This window comes from Diabrotica virgifera, chromosome 2, assembly GCF_917563875.1.
Source record: "Diabrotica virgifera virgifera chromosome 2, PGI_DIABVI_V3a".
NCBI classification, from domain to species: Eukaryota; Metazoa; Arthropoda; class Insecta; order Coleoptera; family Chrysomelidae; genus Diabrotica; species Diabrotica virgifera.
In genome coordinates, this window is record NC_065444.1 from 214,072,458 (window position 1) to 214,090,430 (window position 17,973).

A 17,973-nucleotide genomic window follows, 5' to 3' on the forward strand; every position below is an offset into this window, starting at 1 on the left:
CGACTTGAGGTATACGTATTTATCCTCACGTCTATAAGCGGACTTAATCACATATTTTCACATTTCTACGTTCACTCACAGCGTAAATGTTATATGAGTAAACTAAAAAAAAAAACAAAAAGTAGGAACATGGCCATAAAAGAAACAAACCATGAAATTCAGACATAGAGGTACGTTACTAGTTTTTCGAAAACAAAAGAATTGGGTTATACTGGAGAAAAGTTAGACATTAGAAATACGGGATGACATACTTGCATATGAGATAGATGGTAATAGTTATTGTTTCCTTAGGACTGGTGATAACTAACGCGTATCAAACGCCTGTAATAGGGACATTTTTGGTGAGGGTCAAATTCGGTAAGCTCAAAATCGGTGAGGGTCTAAAATCCTAGGTTACATAACTTAAAGTTAATCAGGATACTCAAAAATTATTATTGGTACGGTATATCTGAAAAACTTATTATTCCGACAAGTAGCTGGCGGAAATCTGCTAACATTTTTCCTAGCCCTTCTCTGTGCCTGGCTATCCAAGACATCCGTTGAACGCTAGTGACAAAATGAGAAATAATGAGAAAAATATTGAATGCAAGGAGTCAAAATTCCTAGTCTATAGGGTAAAGTACAACTACAATATTCGAACTAGTACTCATATGATAGAATACATATCAGAACAGTAGGTACTGTTTACTACAATTCAGGATAGAAACGATTCCCATAAAAAAATAAAAAAAAATACTATATTTACTACTACTACTATATTTACTATTAACTACATTATGTACTAATACATCATTTTGTTTTTGTGACCCCATGAGTATATCAAATCTCTCTATATAGGGAAAGAGAAATCACAAAACACACATGTTGACTATTTAGATGTATTATCTAAAAAACGTTATGTCGGCCAAAAATTTACCATTTACCAATATTCATGAAATCGACACTAACATCCATCATCAACCAGAACTAAAAGGTAGTGTGTTAACAATACACACCAAGATTAAAACAAACTGCACAACAGATATATGATATATAACCTACATATCATTAACATTGTGATACACAGTAGAGGCATAAACCAAAAACGACCAGCATGCGTATAGTATACACATCTGACAGCTTTATGTATGGTTGCCGAACTCAAAGCAAAAACAACACAATTATAAAATTTTTCTCTCGCAATTACCAGATAAGACAGATCATGGATGTCTGGATTTATTTGGCAAAAGAAAAACAAAATCGTTACAAAACAAAAATGGTCACAAAGGACACACTGGCCATAAGTAATTTAAACAGGAGAAGTTTATACATACACTCGATACAGTATTAAATAAAGAAAAACTTTCTTTTATTCTGTATCTGACGAGTTCGGTTCGTCGTCTGAATCATTATCAGGATAATATGTTTTCAAATCCTTTATGTGCCATTTGCCAGCATTAGATCCATCAGGATTTTTCAAACCATATATTAGAGGAGAAAATTTCTTCACAATTGTACATAACACATATTTAGGCGCAAGTTTTGCCATATATTTTTTTGGTGCACTGGAGAGAGCCATATTCTTTCTCCATACTTTATCTCCAACACTAAATTGGACATCACGCTTGCGCAGGTTGTACGTCTTGGCATTGCGCTCATAAGCTTTGGTGATATTCTTGCGTACAAAAGAGAAAACTTCAGACAAACCTTTAACTTCAGAGGCATATGATTTACGGTCACCTGGGACAATTTCCAAATCAACAAGATCATTTGGTATTCGACCGTAATAATTTCCGGAGATAGGTACATGCCGAGCAAAATTTAAAAAAGCTGGAGTGAATTGAGTCACTTCATGCTTGGCGGTGTTTATTGCCTGACGAATCTTATGGATTTCTTTATCCCAGTCACAGTGATTTTCTACGTAACAACGAATAGCAGTTCCGATGACACGGTTGCTTCTCTCGACAAAATTAACCTGAGGGGAATAGACTGCGGAAAACCATATTTTTTGAACGTTGTAACGATCACACAGATCTTTCATGATCTTACAATTAAGATTAGGGGCATTATCACAAAGAAGATGCTGAGGAACTCCAAACATGAGAAAAACTTGATTTTCAAGAAAATTGCAAATATTCGAAGCAGTAGCTTTCCTCAAAGGATGTAATAGAGTAAATTTAGAAAACCAATCAGCTACTACAAGTAACCAGGAGTGGCCACTTTTACTACGAGTCAAAGGACCTATTAAATCTACAGCAATGATTTGCCAAGGAAAATCGGCTTGTTTTTGACGACCCATTTTTCCAATTTTAGCAGTATTAGGGGCTTTTTGAGCTCCACAAGTCTTACAAGATCTAACATACTTTACAACGTCTTGGCGCATCTTCGGCCAATAATAACGTTCTCGGATACGTGCAAGAGTTTTGTAAGCACCGAGGTGTGCACATGTTGGTGGTTCATGGCATGAATTGATGACATCACGACGTTGAGGTTTGGGCACTAATATTTTCCACTCAAACATATTCGAATTAAACGGTAAACAAGACGGTATGAATTTATAGACGAGATCGTTTTCGACTTTCCATTGGGGAAATTCATCTGGATGATTAAGGATCTTAGAACGCAGATTATCGAACCAGGGATCGATACGATCGGTATCTACCTCAAGATAGGAAATTTCAGAATGTTCATGAGTTCTGCTAAGTGCATCCGGTACATTGTGGGAAGTTCCTTTTCGATGTATAATTCTAAAACCAAACTGTTTTAAACGCATCGCCCAACGAGATAAACGTCCAGTCGGATTCTTAAGATTCGTTAGCCACAAAAGAGAGTAATGATCAGTTATGATAGTAAACTCGACTCCATCAATATAAGGACGAAATTTTTCAACCGAAAACAACACGGCTAAGCACTCTTTCTCAGTCGTGGAAAAGTTACGTTCCTGCTTAGTTAAAGAACGACTTGCATAAGCGATTACCTTTTCTCCGCCATCAATTTCTTGGGTTAAAACAGCACCAAGACCAGTATTGCTAGCATCACATTGAACAGTAAACGGACAGGAGAAATCAGGTTGTACCAAAACAGGAGAAGATATTAAAGCTTCTTTAACAGAGAGAAAGGCTTTTTCAGCTTCGGGATTCCAAGATATAAGTTCCTTTTTCTTCTTACCTTTAAGTAAGTCATTAATGGGAGAGACAAGTGTCGAAAAATCTTTGATAAAACGTCGGTACCAAGAACACAAGCCAATGAAACGTTTTATTTCCGTGGTGTTAGTCGGACGAGGATAATTGACCATAGCAGTTATCTTATCAGGATCAGATCTCAATGAATTATTTAGTGTAGGAAACAAAGGTTGAACCTTGCAAAATGGACACAAGTCCGGTTTTATTTTTTTTCTGGTATATCAAGGGGTGCTTATTATAAGACTAACTTTTTCTGAAAAAATTTCGCCCCGGAACCTCCCTTTTCACCCCTTTAAAGGGGGCAATTTGTGGTTTTTGCGGAACGTAGCCCTTCCTGTAACTTTTACAAAAATTTTTTTTTATAGAAATATGAAGAGGACTATATTTTCTACGATTTATTTCCAACACGATCTCTCTATCATCCACCGTTTAGCAGGGGTGGCGCCCTAAAGTTGACAAGTTTTTAAAAAAGATGTTTTTAAAAGAGATATATTTTTCCCTAACTGTAACGGAAATTAAGAAGAAATCCTGCGGCAATTATTCACAAATAATTGACTGATTTTTTGGTATAGGTTTCACTTAAGGGTAATTGCCCTTTTTTTAATTACAGGGTGTTACATTTTAAAAAACCTCTTTTTATACCATCTGAACCGTTCATGCTAGAGTAAAAAGACTTTTAGCGATTACCCATGTACTGGTACTATTTATAAATTTGTATAATGCACGCCCATTTTTTCCCCGGAACCACCCCAAAAAAAAGAGAAATTAATAAATAAATGGATTTTCTTGGAATCCTTCACACACAATGCCCTTTATTAATATGCTTCATATATCATTTTGTGGACCTTATTATTACCCATGCATGGACATCAAAAGCAATTTCCTAGTGCAACCCCTGTAGCAAAAAAAAAATAAATAAACTGGGGGGTTGAAAATTTTTTTTGTTTTTTGCTTTTTGATCCATATGGGCATATGCTTCATCAATAGTGCTTTTCAAAAATATATATGGTTATTGCAACATCTCTGCGAAAACCACCCATATCTTTGAAAATATACTGCAGAAACTACCCCTATCCCTTGGCGAGCATGTTTTTACGATTTTCTCATTACCTATGTATTCTTTTTAAACAAAACTTATACAAGGTTAAAGACCACTATTTACTCTAAAAATTATGTCCTATTCATTTTTTCGTATAAGCAACCGTTACGGCACAGTGGCGCCGTAAACCTCATATATGCTTTGGCGGGCTCCAGTTTTTATTTTTTTTTCCTCATCTATTCGTTTTATTGATAAAGTACTTATGCAAAATAAAACAACACAGTGTAACCTACAAATTATGACTTATGCACATTTTACATTCTTTGCTCCCCAAAGCCACAGTGGTGGCCCAAAATAAATTTTTGCATATTTTCGCCACCTACATGCATTTTATTGTATTAATGCTACCTTAACAGCACAATATTTACCCTTAGGTGGTCGCTACGCAGTGGCGGATCCAGGGAGGGGTGATGGGGGTGATCACCTCCCCCCCTCTCAAACCAAGTGATATTATATTCAAAGATTATAAAAATATTCATTTATTTTTATAGAAATTTAACCAACTGGCACCCCTCTTAACGATGCTGGATCCGCCACTGTCGCTAAAGCATAAAAAGTCATTCTTATAAAAATAATATTAATATAATATAAGTATTTCTATAAAAATAAATTGAATATTTTTATAATCTTCAAATATAATATCACTTGGTTTGAGAGGGGTGGGGCTGATTGCCCCCATCACCCCTCCCTGGATCCGCCACTGCTTAGCGACCACTTAGGGGTGAATATTGTGCTATTAAGGTAGCATTAACGCAATAAAATCCGTGTAGGTGGCGAAAATATGAAAAAATTTATTTTTGGGCCACCACTGTAGCTTTGGGGAGCAGAGAATGTAAAATGTGCATAGGTCATGATTTGTAGGTTACACTGTGTTGTTTTATTTTACATAAGTACTTTATCAATAAAACAAACAGATGACGAGAAAATAAACAAAAACTGGAGCCCGTCAAAGCATATATGAGGTTTACGGCGCCACTGTGCCGTAACGGTTGCTTAAACGAAAAAAATGAATAGGACCTAATTTTTAGAGTAAATAGTGGTCTTTAACCTTGTATAAGTTTTGTTTAAAAAAAATGAATAGGTAATGAGAAAATCGTAAAACCATGCTCGCCAAGGTATAGGGGTAGTTTCTGCAGTATATTTTCAAGGATAGGGGTGGTTTGCGCAGGGATTTTGCAATAACCATATATATTTTTGAAAAGCACTATTGATGAAGCATATGCCCATATGGATCAAAAAGCAAAAAACAAAAAAAAATTTTCAACCCCCCATTTTATTTATTGTTTTTGGCTACAGGGGTTGCACTAGGAAATCGCTTTTAGTGTCCATGCATGGGTAATAATAACTTGCACAAAATGATATATGAAGCATATTAATAAAGGGCATTGTGTGTGAAGGATTCCAAGAAAATCACTTTATTTATTAATTCTTCTTTTTTTTTGGGTGGTTCCGGGGAAAAAATGGGAGTGAATTATACAAATTTGTAAATAAAACCAGTACATGGGTAATCGCTGAAAGTCTTTTTACTCTAGCATAAACGGTTCAGATGGTATAAAAAGGGGTTTTTTAAAATGTAACACCCTGTAATTAAAAAAAGGGCAATTACCCGTAAGTGAAACCTATACCAAAAAATCAATCATCTATTTGTGAATAATCTCCGCAGCATTTCTTTTTAATTTCCGTTACAGTTAGGGAAAAATATATATTTTTTAAAAACATCTTTTTTAAAAACTTGTCAATTTTGGGGCTCCACCCTTGCTAAACGGTGGATGATAGAGAGATGCTGTCGGAAATAAATCGTAGAAAATATAGTCCGCATCATATTTCTATAAAAGAAATTTTTTGTAAAAGGTACAGGAAGGGCTACGTTCTGCAAAAACCATAAATTACCCCATTTAAAGGGGTGAAAAAGGGGGTTCCGGGGCGAAATTTTTTCAGAAAAAGTTAGTCTTATAATAAGCACCCCTTGATATGCCAGAAAAAAAATAAAACCGGACTTGTGTCCATTTTGCAAGGTTCAACCTCTGTTTCCTACACTAATTGCCAACGATGTAACCTAAATATTTAAGAGATGTTTTAAAAAATTCACATTTTTCCACATTGATGGTAAGATTTGCTTCTTTGAGTTTATCTTTCACTTTTTGAAGGAGGGCTATATGCTCTTCGGCTGTAGCTGAACAAACTATTATATCGTCGATGTAAGTAAAGATATATGGTTCGAATTCGGGACCAAAAATTTGATCGACTAGTCTTTGTTGTGTCTGTGCAGAATTGCATAAGCCAAAAGGCATGACTGTAAATTGGAAAAGTCCACGACCTACTACAGCGAAAGCGGTTTTTTCACGTGAAGCATTATCAAGGGGAATTTGCCAGAAAGCTTTTTTAAGATCGATGGAACTGATATATCTAGCATTTCTTAAAAGAGACAAAATACGATCGATGTTTGGCAAAGGATAAGTGTCATGACGGGTGACCTCGTTCAAATTTCTGCCATCAAAGCAAAATCTATACTCGCCTGTCTTCTTCTTGACCAGTAACACAGGGGAACACCATGGACTATTAGAAGGTTCTATGACGTTAAGTTTTAACATTTCGTCCAATTCATCATTTAGAATTTTGGCCATATATGGGGACATTGGGAAAGGACGTTTCCGAAATGGTTTGGCATCACCAGTGTCAATAGTGAGCTTGATCTTATTAGTTAAACCTATCCCATTTTTATTGTCTACTTCTTGGAAACTTTGTATAGCTTTTTCTGCACGATTTTTCGATTCTGGATCTAACGATTCAATAGAACTCAAATAATCAAAAGACTCATTCATTTCTGATTCATCACATGATGTTAAACATACTCGATTTTTTACATTCCAAGTGTTTTGAGTAAAATTCAACGAAAGAGAGAATTTCGAAATAAAATTGCTACCAAGAATAAATGTAAGAGGTAAGGATGGAACAATAAGACAGTTTATGACGTGACATACGCCATTAGCAACTATCGGCAAATCTACAATTCCAGTTACCTTTTGACTAGAACCATCGGCAAGCGATACACTCTTATGATTGGGTATTGCAATCTGAACGTCATGTTTTAGAAGAAATTCAATTCCCTGGGATCCTACGACAGTGGTAGTACATCCTGTATCTAACAGAAGAGTAAAAGTCTGAAAAAATATTTGTACCTTTAGATATGGTCGGTTGTCACACGGTTTGGAATATATAACTGGAGTTATTTGTGGTTTTGGTTGGTTTAAAAAAATTTTAACGTTATTGAGCCATTTGGACCACTCATTTGAATCGAAATTTTTGTTAGTCGAAATAGAAAGACATTTTCGTTCGGATTCTTTACTCCTACGAAAGACACACCTACCGAACACAGTAGTGTCATTCTTTAGTTTTTTGAACAATTATTGGGGCATGTTGGAATGGTGACATCTTTTTTACCACAGCGATAACAGTAACGCTGATGTTTTCGTCTACACTCACTGGAAAAGTGCCCCGGTTTTTGACAATTAAAACATATAACATTTTTGGGACTTCCACTTGAAAGGTTTTCAGAAGACTGATTCGATTCATCATGGTTTTGAGAAGATTTTTTATTCCTAAAATTAGAATGTTTAGTCTGACGTTGGTGACTAACCAAAGCAACATTAGAAGATGATTCTTTCTTAACATTTGAAATCTGAGCGTTATTTTCTAATTTTCTGATAACTATTGAAAGTTCCTCGATGGTGTTAGTATTGGTTAAAGCAATTAAGGGAATATACTCTGGAAGAATATTCTGTCTCATATATTTAACTAGAGTTTTTTCAATAGGAAGGGTAGTCAGACGTTTTGACAAGGACAGAATTTGAGCTTGATACAAAGCAAAAGATTCATTCCTCTTTTGTTTCCTAGTTTTGATCTGACTCCATAATTCCTCGTCATAGTCATGCGGTAGAAATGTAGTTTTTAATAAAACAGTAAGGTCGAGCCAATTCGTGATGGTATGACGAACGCTTCTAAACCATGTAGCAGCACTGCCAGAAAATAATTCTACAGCTGAACGAAAAAGTAGTTCTTGTGAAACATTCCTAGATTCTGAGATGTCTTTAACTTTTTCAAGGAAAGAGAATACACTTTTTGGATCACCATTGAATTTGATGTTCCAATCAGCAAGATTGATCGGATGAGAAACTTGTACAACTGGAGTTGGGATAACGACATTGTTCTCATTAATCGGAGTACCTAAGGTAGTGGATGGTTGACTAGAGACAATCTTATCATCAAGTTGACCTTCATATAATAAGCAATTTGCAGTAGCTTCATTTTTGTATTCTACTTCATCAGCTGAAACACTAGGAAGACGAGCAATTCTATAAGCGAGATGGGTCAACCTAGCCTTAGCTCTACGGTAGACAGAATCATTATCATCACCTTCAAATTCATCAACAAGGTTGGTAATATCAGCTAAAGTGTTATCAATGCTTGTCTTTTCATCGTCAAAGTGAAGAACATTGGTTTCAATGTCTATTGGAGAATTCTTTAACAGAAGTTTACGAAGAATAGTCTTTTTGTCACTAACACTCCTTGTAGTTTTAACTCCCCGTATAAAAAGTTCATAATCTAACTCATCAACTTTTAAATATGGTACAATAGAGGACTCCATATTATCGTTAAAAGAATTAACAAAATCTCAATAGAAAAGAAAAAAATTTTTCTTAACCAAATCAATATATTTAAGTCGTCGAAAAAACGATAGTGTGCACTTCAGCAAACAAAAAAAAAAAACTAAGTCACATTTGGGGAAATAAATTTGTAGTAACTTGACTCAAAGACACAAGATAAATATTTTCGTAATCTCCTTGGTATGTTTGAAATTTTCTTTCTAAACTGGAAATTCACACAAAAAGAACTTTCAGAACTTTCCGAAAGACAAAAGACTTGAGTCAACTACAAACACACGACGACTTCGTTATTACCTGCCAAAAACAAAATATTTGATATGCGACCAGACACGACACTGTTGTCCAGAAAAAAAAAACATACACTAAAAAGGCAAAATCACTCAATCATTAGGACACAATCCACAGTTTACCCTTGGAGGTATTCTGTTGACAGATTCAAACAAACACTAACAATCGGAAAAAACTGGAATTATTTATTCCTATCATTCAGTTTACATAAACAATGCAACCAAAATTTTTATCATTAACAAGATATCTATTTTTTCTAAATTTGAATAGATTGTTCTTTGTTGCTGTTCCTGGTACTTACTAAGGTGTTATGTTATCGAAAAAAAAATAAAAGGTGAAAGAAAAAAAATTTAGTTCCTTTTTTATTTCTATGTATGCCTGTTCTTATACTTAAAAAAACACTATCACAAACCTCTACAGAATAAGCCCCACGTTGGGCGCCAAATTATGTGTAGCAACACTATAGTGTCGATTCATAGAATGGTGAGATTTCACTCAAATAAAATGATAAAAAAAATGAGAAACACACTGGAGGAAGCTAACACATATAAATACCACGGTAGCTCTAGTCTCTAGAGATTATAGGGATGGATTCTTATGGATGTTATTAGAGATGTGATGCTGTTTATCAGATCAAATTATGAAAATCAAATAAAAAAAAAATATTTTAGTACAACGATCGGTGTCAGGTCTTATTTTCCAATCTTCAGCGGGCGCCACCATATCTTTCAGCTAACCTAGGAGAAACATGGAAACCACACAAAACAAACATGGTATACATAGTCAGATTACACAAAAAAAAAATATATGAAATATTTATTAGGAGGTTAACTACCTTTACTATATCATCTAGATACACCTCATCATCTGGAATAGAATTAAGTATAAAAAAAACTAGGAATAGTGAACAACGGTAATAACGTTAGAGTATGGTATATTTATCGTTCAATTAAATAACAAAAAAAATTATAATTTTATCAAAACGAAAAAGAAGATATTATTATTATTTACTATGTAATTAACTTATTTTTGGACGCCGGAAAGCTTTCTTAGTCTTCACAAATAAGAAATAATATAATATTATGTAGCAGAGTATTCTAACAAAATTATTTAGAAACTAAATATTCAATTTTCAAAAAAAAAAACAGGAAATAAGCTGGATTCTGTCGTCACATTCCGAATCGATGAGAAATATTAATAAAATTTATTACTTTAGTTTTCCAAATGGGTATGTAGTGGAAATTCAGCAACAGGATAAACAATTGTAAAACAATCAAAATATGGTTGACTTTATTCGTACAGGCCTCAAACTAGACGGTCTTAAATTGAATTGGTCTCAAATTAACGGCATATCAAAACGAGAGCGTCCTAACAATATACGCTACCTCGCAAAATCTGGCCAAAAAGTCAGGACTTTTTGTGACTTTTTCACATTCCAAAACCAAAATTATTGTGTGAAACCAGATTGTATGCACAAGTAAATTTTAAAATGATTTATTAGACAGTGACAGTTAGTCGGTGGATTATCAGAAAAATGACTTTCGTTATGGAATTTGTTGCGTTTGAAAATTGAATTTAAAAAGTTTTCTCGCGGTGACCACTTATTATTATGATTACGTCATGCAAGTAATCGGTGTGAATTAAAAGAGAAATAAATATTATTAAATTAAAGGTATACTTATTTCGGATCGTTACAATATATATATATATTTAAAAACATAAGATGTAGATCTTTGAAACACACTCAGTGAACCAAAGATCCTAGGTTATTGGTTTAACGACCACTCGTACTGTCATTGTCGGATTTGCCGTAGACTTACGCACCTTCTATGTCTAGGTCTCGAATGTTGTTTTTTGATTAGGGTCTCGAATGTTGTTTTTTGATTAGAATGTGTCTAAAGATATTCAACCTCTTGTCTTTACCGACGAGCCCAGAGAGGTTGAAGAGGGCGAAACACATTTCTAAGAACTGTTGTTTGGATCTTTGATTCTATTCAAAAAATTTTTCCCAGCCCGAAATGGTGGATGTGTGAATTGTTCGTAAGGGGATTTTTCCACATTCTCTATTTCATCTATTTGATTTTATATATATATATATATATATATATATATATATATATATATATATATATATATATATATATATATATTGATGTGATCTTGATTATTGATATGAGATAATATTCTTATATGTTACTTAATTTAATCAATGTATTAATACTAATCCAATTAATTAACCAGATCACATATCAATATGTTTTCAATCTCAGGGCGAATTATAAATTAATTACTTACTTCCGTGGCTTCTAAATATTTCTTAATGGTTCCTAATCGGGATAGAAAAGAAAAGAGTAAAAAAAATACACATATGGGTCACAATTATAATCAAAATATTTTTTATTTTATTTAAAAGGCAATCAATGCTTAATATTTGCTATTTCTTATTATTCTTAAACATAACATTTACAAATGGGAATCTTATTTCCTTTTGGTTTTCAATTGAAAGTTTTTATTAACATTTAACTATTAGGAGTTATTAGGAACAACTCTATTTAAGTTTGATGAAGCTTTTCTGATATTATTGATTATGTTATTCAATTTTTTATGTGGAATTTAATACGAAAAACCCATACATTCATGTCCAAACAAATGAGACTGACCTTTTCCTGGTGAACTGAAAATGTCCTCACACAAGACCCTTTTCCTGCTATCCTTGGCTGCGATCAAACCTCGTCCTGGCTTCCAGTAATGTTCTCCTTTGAAAAACTAGCTCGTATAGCTCTCGTTCCTGCGTCTGTCGTGATGCTGTGTTCTACCTTTCTCGAAACTGCTATCAGCTACCGGGACACTCTTGGCTCAAGGAGGTTCTTTTACTCTCGACCTGGCCTACTTCTCGTTCCACGATAGATACTCCACACTCACGGAACTACATCGGTTTTCTCACTCTCCGTACACTCTCGTCTACTACTCGACTTCACTTCTCGACAGCTCAAAACATTCTGATCTCACTTTCTCATCCATTCCCCTACTTTCTAAATATCCCTTCCAGATTCACAAATCAATCTTCCACCACCAACTCTCATTCGTAATATTCCTCAAAACCAATTTTTAATCTTTCTAAATATGCTTAATGGATTTCAAAAGAAAATATTTAATTCCCATTCTAAAATACTTTCTAACTATTTACAAATTTTAATGACCTATTCTCTCTTTCAAATGAGTCTTATTTAGCATAGGCTAATGATCGAAACCTTCCGCGAAAAACGATAATGAACTATCATCTATTTCACTGAGTTTTATTTAGCATAGGCTAATGATCGACCTTCCGAGAAGAACGATAATGGTACGCGTCATTCACTTTGTTTATCTAAGCACATTGTTCCGAGTTTCGTACGCTTATTCTAATCACTTCTTAAAATTAAATATAACAATTTGTTGTATACAGGTTGTTCTAAATTTATATGCCCGAGGTTGAGAAAATTAAAAATATTTTATATTAAAGTGAATTTTGTTTATAATTATCAAAATTTAATTTTCATATCAAATTGAAATATAACAATATATATATATATATATATATATATATATATATATATATATATATATATATATATATATATATAGATATGAAAAAACAAAAGATGTAGATCGTTTTTTCATAAACATTATCTTACTTACTCTAAAGTAATTAGGGAATTAAAACTTGAGACTGTCATTTTCAGGTTGGGCGTAGATTTACGCTCCTGTTATGTCTATGTCTCGGATGTTGTTTTTTGATGGAATGTGTCTAAAGATATTCAACCTCTCATCTTTACCGATGAGCCCACGGAGGTTGAAGAGGGCGAAACACATTTCTAAGAACTGGTGTTTGGATCTTGATTCTATTCGAAAAATTTTTCCCAGCCAGAAATAGTGGATGTGTGAGTTATTCGTAAGGGGATTTTTCCACATTCTCTATTTCATTTGTTTTATATATATATATATATATATATATATATATATATATATATATATATATAATTCGGGTTCAAAACGTCCTCCGACGTTGTCCGATGCCTTGTTGCCAATATCTTCTATCATTGCAGTTTTCATCTTCTAATCCTCGTACACTCATTGATCGGCTTACTCCTTGTATCCATGTCGTTCTTGGCCTTCCTCTTTTTCTGTTTTCTGTGGGTATCTTCTTCTTCTTCTTCCTTCTTGTATGTAGGCTTTAAAGCCTGTTTCTTCTTCAATATTATCCTCCTAAATTGTTTAGGTTATCGCACCACCTTTTTCTTGGTCTGCCAATACTTCTTCGTCCATTTGGTGACTTATCTCGTGCTATTCGTACTATCCTATCCTCTGCCATTCTACTAATGTGTTCGTTCCACTCCTGTTTCCGTTTTGTCACCCATCCATTTATGTCTTCTATATTGCATGATCTTCTTATGTTTTCGCTCCTCTCCCTATCCAACAGACTTTTCCCTGATATTCGTCGGAGTATTTTCATCTCTGTTGTTTCTAGTAGTCGTCTCGTTTTAGATGTGTCAGGCCTTGTCTCCGCCGTGTATGTTAATATAGGTCTAATTGCTGCTTTATAGATTCTTGCTTTTGTGTCTTGTCTTAAGTGTGTGTTTGTGTGGTATCCATTTCATAATTTTCTTTGGCAGTCTTTCCTCCCCCATTCTCTGAACATGTCCGTACCACGTTAATTGTTTCTTCTCAATTCATTCTACAACCGTTTCTTGTAAATTCATTCTTCGCTTTACTTCCTCATTTCTAACCCGGTCCAATCTCGATGTTCTACTTGCTCTTCTTAGGGCGTCCATCTCAGTAGCTTCTAATTTTCCTTTTAGGTGTTCCTTTATTCTCCATGTTTCGGATCCGTATACCAATGTGCTCTTAATCATGGTGTTGTATATTCGCATTTTTCTTTGTTTCCCTATCTCGGTACTCCATAAAACTCCGTTCAATGATTTAATTATCGTTCTTGCTTTATTTATTCTGCTCTTAATTTCTGCATCGTCAGTACCTTCCTTGTTGAAATTAATGCCCAAATACTTATATTTATCACAGCTAGTTATTTTCTGATTATTGTCCAATATCATATCAGTTGAATCCTCACCTAGGCATAAATATTGTGTTTTTTCTACATTCATCTGCAATCCCCATTTTTCGTATTCTTCCTTCAATTTGCTAGTCATATATTCCAAATCTTCTTTATCGTTTGCACATATTATCTGATCGTCTGCAAACTGAAGGGTGTACAGGCAGGTGTTGTCGTCGATTTGGATGCCCATTCCACTGCATTTTCTTTTCCATATTGCAAGGGCTTTGGCGATATAAATCTTAAACAGACTCGGTGATATGCAACATCCTTGTCGTAGACCTTTGTTGACTGTAAATAAATCTGTTATTTTGTTTCCTAATTTTACTGCAGATTTCATGTCACTGTATAAATTTTGGACAGCTTTTATGAGAGTAAAGTTAATGTTGGAGTTTTGCAGTACTTCCCATAGTTTCGGTATATTGTCATACGCTTTTTGTAAATCTATAAAAACTAGGTGTATTGGCCTATTCCGTTCTAATTTTTTTTCGATGATTTGCTTTAACGAAAATACATTATCCATCCAGGACCTTCCAGCTCTAAACCCGCATTGTTCTTCTTCTTCGTATTCTTGTTCAATCAGTTCTCTTAAAATTTTTGTATATACTCTGCTTATTGTATTTGTTACTGATATTCCGCGATAATTGCTACATTTTAGTTTATTGCCCTTTTTATGAATCGATGATATATAAGCTATTTTCCAGTCACTGGGTACATTTTCGCCATTGATGTACTTTGTAAATACATATGCCAGAGATTCGATAAGTTTTTTAGTTCAATTTTTCAGTAGTTCGGCATTGATTCCACCTGGACCAGGAGATCTTCCATTTTTTAGTTGTTTAATTGCATTTTTAACTGCTACAGTGTTTATGTTTATTTCTTCCCCTACAATTTGTATTTCCGTCTCTGTTGGTTGTAAGTATTCGGGCCTTTGTTCAGTTAATAAGTCCTTATAATGTTGAACCCATTTATCTGTTGGTATTAATTGTAGTTTGTCGTTGCGTGTTTCGTTATTCTTGATCTTGTTCAGAAATTTCCATGATTCACTGCATTTTCGTCCTCCCATGTGTGCGAAATATATAACGAAATACTTTTTGAGTTTATTTGCGAAAAACCGTCTGAAAATGTGGTTATTTTGTAGAAAAATTAACATATTCATTCGAAAATAACTCGAAAAGTATTAACTTGGTGAAAAAACTTTATAGAACAAAAGTCGCTTAGAATTAGTCATTTTATCCATTTCCGGACTTACTTCAAACATATATTTTTCACCCCCGAAAGGGGGTGAAACTCACCCCTAGGGCAAAAGCACACATCGGCACAATATCACTTTTTTTCTAAGACTTGTTAGCTATGTGTATGCCAAATTTCATGTAATTCCAAGCGGTTCTTTAAAATTTAGGGGTTTTGCAATATTTTACCTTTAAAGAACGTGTCGTACCTACTATATTTACATTTTAGAAATCTTTACATTTTTTAGTGTTTCTATTAACTGTTGAATTTTATATAATTTTAATGCTTTTACTATAGAGTCTAAATGACATTATATATGTTTCTGTTTATTTTCTGATTTCTATCTAACATCTGTTTTTGATTTTTAATTTATATATTGTGTTCATGTGTTCTTGTTTCTATTAACTATTGATTTTTATATAATTTTAATGTTTTTAATATAGTGTCTAAATGATATTAAGTATCGATGTTTCTATTTATTTTCTGATTTTAGTCCAGGGTAATGAAGCGTTTTTTCAACAGGTAATACCTATAAGAGCAAATTGTAACTATTTCCTGCGTAGGATCTGGCGGCCATTTTTATTTATAAACAATTTAGTTCCAAAAAACGGCATTTTTTCTTTTTTTTTTCTCAAGTGAAAGGAAAACAGTGAAACTTATGGTTTTTTTAGTACAGACATCTTCGAGAGCATGGAAAAAGCTTTAAAATGGCGTACCTACAAACTTTGATATAACTCATTTATTGTTTAATATAGCTGCGAAAAAAGGTCGAAATTGCAAAAAAAATAATTTCGGAATAACTATTGTAAAAATTAGTGTACAGCTTTGAAATTTTTGTCAAATGAGGGTTCTTTGGTGCTTAATATGTGACAAAAATTTCAGAGCGATTCATTTAATTGTTTAAATTTTATTCAAATTGTTAATCTCAGAGAGCATTTTTTTGCAATAACATAACTCAGAAAAAGATGATGTTAGAACCAATCCACAGATGTTAAATGAAAGAGCATGAGCTATATTTTCAAATTGGTTTAAAAAAAGTAAATAAAAAATGCATTTATTAGTAATAAATAGTTATGCAAAAGTATCGTCAATCTTTCTTTATGAACTTTTTATTTTTTATATAATAAATTATATATGTATATTTATTACAATTTTTTATCAATTATTATATAAATAACATTACATTTGGTAGTTGTGCACCTAAAATAGGGTAAAAAATAGATTTTTTTGAAAAAATTTATTCAAAAAGTTTATAAGGAAAGATTGACGATACTTCTGCATAATTATTTATTACTAATAAATGCATTTTTTATTTACTTTTTTCAAACCAATTTGAAAATATAGCTCATGCTCTTTCATTTAACACCTGTGGAATGGTTCTAACATCATTTTTTTTCTGACTTATGATATTGCAAAAAAATGCTCTCTGGGATAAACAATTTGAATAAAATTTAAACAATTGAATGAATCCCTTTGAAATTTTTGTTACATATTAAGCACTAAAGAATCCTCATTTGACAAAAATTTTACACCTGTACACTACCCAAGTAGCAATTTGTCGACGCGACAACGTTGTCTACCGCGTGGCAACGTTTTCTTACAACGTTGTTATTGCCTAGAAGACGACCCTATTCTGCACTGATTTGGTGGACGATTTTTGAGTTGTCTTGACGTTGCCTAGGCAACCTCCTGTAAGCAACATCGTTTCGTAAGCGTTGCATAAGACAACTGAAGCGACTATAAAAAGCACCTGCGCGTGCAATGGTTGCTCAAGGAGTCAGACTAGTTATGTTTTTTACCTATATTTTTAACACCTGTATGGTGAATGCGAAAACCAAAAAGTAAACTGTTTTGACATCGTAGTGGGTATTTAAATTTATATAAATACATAAAGGACTTATTACCTGATGTGAAATTTATAAACGCATCTCAGATTACCGTCAAATATAGATATTTCACCTTTAAAAAACACACGCGCTCCTTTTTTATGACATTTTTGACAAAAATATGCAAATTTAAAAAATCAAATTTTAATATAAATGTCAAAATTTATGTTAAAGATGTTCTGTATAAATTTAATGTATTGATGGTGCTTTTAAAGGTATCAGAAAATGCCTGCATTTTTTATATTCTGTGTTTTCATTTTCTTTACATTCCAAAAATCTCAAGTAAAACCAAAATGGCGCATTAAACAATATTACCAATATTACTAAAAAATACCTTATAACCAACCTTAGACGGACAATACAACTTAGAAGTCCAATCGCCAACCAAACCCGACCGCGCCGACTATCAAAACCATTTTAGAACGCACCCTCTTATTGGGCGACAGAGGTCATGTGACCAGTGTCAAAAGTGTATCATTCTCATTAACAGCGTTGCCACATTTAGTAGATTTCTACTTTTTGGTAGATTTTTGATATTTTTAAAAAAATTCTA